Source organism: Callospermophilus lateralis, chromosome 11, assembly GCF_048772815.1.
Source record: "Callospermophilus lateralis isolate mCalLat2 chromosome 11, mCalLat2.hap1, whole genome shotgun sequence".
NCBI lineage: Eukaryota > Metazoa > Chordata > Mammalia > Rodentia > Sciuridae > Callospermophilus > Callospermophilus lateralis.
Window position 1 is genome coordinate 75624771 of NC_135315.1, and position 3336 is coordinate 75628106.

The 3336-nt window shown below is 30.3% G+C and overlaps 1 pseudogene; it reads left to right on the top strand.

The window, feature by feature from the left end:
- Positions 1–790: 790 nt before the first annotated feature.
- Positions 791–1435, top strand: LOC143410910 (DNA-directed RNA polymerase III subunit RPC7 pseudogene; annotated as a pseudogene).
- The last annotated feature ends 1901 nt before the right edge of the window (positions 1436–3336 follow it).

Genomic DNA, 3336 nt, shown 5'->3' on the forward strand with positions numbered 1-3336 from the left:
CTTCAGGTACTATAAAAAACAATTGTAAAACACTGAATATGATAGTTTTATAAGTATTAGTTTAATGACACTGGGACCAAAAATAAAGGACACATAATAATGGCAAACTCTTAACATAATTATAAACAATATTTACATATTCATGAAAATTGATGGAATTTTTGGGATTAATTTTTGGGATTCTAAATACATGTGAGGCAAATAAAACAGGTTTTGTGAGTTTCTTGTTTGTTTGTGATGCTAAATATTGAATCCAAGACCTTGTACATGCTAGTTCTCTACCCTTCATAATTTTTATATACCTGCCAGCCCAAGATTATAGTTGCAAGAACAACTGTACATATTATCAAAATTGACAATACAGAAGAAATTGTAGTGATAAAATTCCTATTTCAAATATAACTTTTAAAGCTTACAGTAAACTGGGCACCATGTGGGGCATGCCTGTAATCCTGGAGCCTCAGGAGGCTGAGGCAGGAGGATCACAAGTTCAAAGCCAGCCTCAGCAACTTAGCTAGGCCCTAAACAACTTAGGGAGAACTGTCTCTAAATAAAATAAAATTTTAAAAAAGGGCAAGGGATATTACTTACTCTTGGGTTAGAACACTGGTATGAAATTTAAAAAAAAATAAAAGATTACAATAAGAGCGCTTCTCCAAGTTGAAACCTTTGGCACTCGAGCACTGGCATCCCCTTCCAGCACCCCTTCCTTGCAGGCTAGCACTTCAGTACACAGTTTTGCCCAAAATAAGTGATGAGCTTTGTGTTTCTTGTGGTATAACTAGTTCTGATGGTTGAGAATGAAGGAAGAGGTCGTGCTGCCTATACATTTAATACTGAGGCTTTTGGATTTAGCAGAGGTGAAAAGTTACCTGATGTAATGTTGAAACCACATCCACTAAGATGGTGCCACTGAGAACAGAAGGGGAAAATTATTTGCTGGCCTTGAAACAGGAACTGAGAGAAACAATGAAAAGAATGACTTATTTTATTGAAACACCTGAAGAAAAACAAGATATTGAAAGGTCTAGTAAAAGATATGTGAAAGTCTACAAAGAAGAGCGGATACCAGATTGGAGAAGGCTCCCAAGAGAGATGATGCCCAGGAAAAAAATGCGGAAAAGACCCCAAATCCATAAAGGCCAAAGATACAGACAAAGGCACTTTACTCACTAATACTGAAGGTGTGTTGAAAAAAATTGAGGAGTTGGAAAAGAGAGGTGATGGTGAAAAATCATATGAGGAAAATGAAGAGAAAGAAGGAAGCAAAGAGAAAAGTAAAGAAGGCTATGATGACAATGACGATTAGGATGCTACAGAGGAGGCGTATGATGAAGAAGAGCATGAGGAGGAAAATGACTACTTTAATTCATACTTTGAAAATGGAGATGTTTTGGTGTAGAAAAGTGACAACATGGATGAAGCAACCTATTAGCCATAAAATTTTCAAGAAAGAAAAATATATGATAATATAGCTTCTGAGCAGTTGGACAGACTTGATTTATGTTTTGTTTCTATTTTGTTGTTTAATATTTGTTACTGAAATATTCATAACTGCTTTTATACATTAATTACCTTTTAAATATATGACATCTGAAACTCTGACATTCCTCCTTAACAACTTTGCCATCCCTCTTGTGTATGTTAGTGAATTTTTATATTATTTGGATTTTATTATGCTAAAGAGTTTTTGCATCTCTTAATCAATGTATTTATACATATTTAAACAACTTATTCTTGTTCAATTGATCTTCTGTGAAAGTATTACTAGATATAATGGATTTCTATCACCTTAAAATTGATTTAATATAGTGCATGGAGCAAAACAAAAACCTTGAAAATTATCTTTAATTTGCTATGTTCTATACTAAGAAATTATGACTCCTTAAATCTGCCTAAAATTATAAACATACATTTTTCCCTACATGTATGTTTTTGATCACAAAGAGATTTGTGATCAAAAACATACATGTAGGGAAAAATGTCAATCTGAGCTATATAAATTTCACATTTCACATGTAAGCTAGTACAGAGAGACTTTCATTTGGGATAAATATTATAAATACTTGAACTGGGGGCTAACTTCATACCATACAAAACATGAGTTAGTGATCCTCTGTAGTAAGTTTGACATGTTTAAATAGTTGGGCTTATGAAAAATTAAAGTGAAACATCTTTAATTTAATACTTAAGTACATAAGTCCTGGTTATATAAATTTCTTGGTAGAAAGCATGAGTGTGAATTTGGTCTAGTTGTAGTGCCTCAATTATACTTCACAGGACTCATAAACTATACAGTCGATTAGAATATAGAATTAACTCAGATTGTTAATCTTTTTATGTATTTAATATTAAATTCTTACAAAAAAGATTACAATAATATATAAGCTACAAATACAATAAATTTATGTTTAAACTTTTAAAATAAAAATTAACTTTTGATTACAGAATATTACATTTTATTGCATAGAAAGAAATAATAAAACAATGAAAAATAAACCCTAAAATTAATCACTAAGATATAACTTTCATGCCAATATGGAATTGGTATCAAAGTACCTGTGTGCTTTGATATGTATATAGTCATAACATTTATGATAATAACATTATAAAAAGTGTACTACATACTTTTTTCAGCGTCCCAAAAATACTACATAGATTCTATGCTGCATAGTCTTAATATCTATAGATCTAAACATAGTTGGCAAAATTCCTTTATATTTCTTCAGAACATAATTTGTTTTATCTGGAAGTTTATAAAACATTTTCAATTTTATAGTGTGTAACTAATTCTTTCTCTTTGACTTTACTTTCATGTTTCTATTTATATCATGGTGAAATCATGTATTTTTTGGCCATCCCAGTTATATAATACACTATATGTTATATATATAAATGGTGATGAATTAACATATAACCATCATTTTTGCCAATATTGGATGGTATCTAAATATGTACTATTCAATTTTTTAGTATTATTTTTCTATTAATAATTCAGAAAGTGAAAATTAATTCAGAAATTGAAAACTGATATTCTCTATATACATATGAGTTTTGGCTAGTTTTTTGTTTATTCTTATAGGTAATGAAATAACAAATTTCAATATGCTATGTTAGTGTCATCTAATCTGGTAATGTGTTTAAATAGAAATGTGTTCTTAAATTAGCTACATCTCTATGTAGTTTCAACTTTTTAACAAATGCATGCCTTGCAATTTTCCTGCTCGTATCTTTTTTGACAAAGCTTGGTGAATGGTCAGCATTCAATAATTATTTTAGTGATATATTAACAATGTATGTATACAAGATACTTAAGCATTTCTTATGACTTAAGAA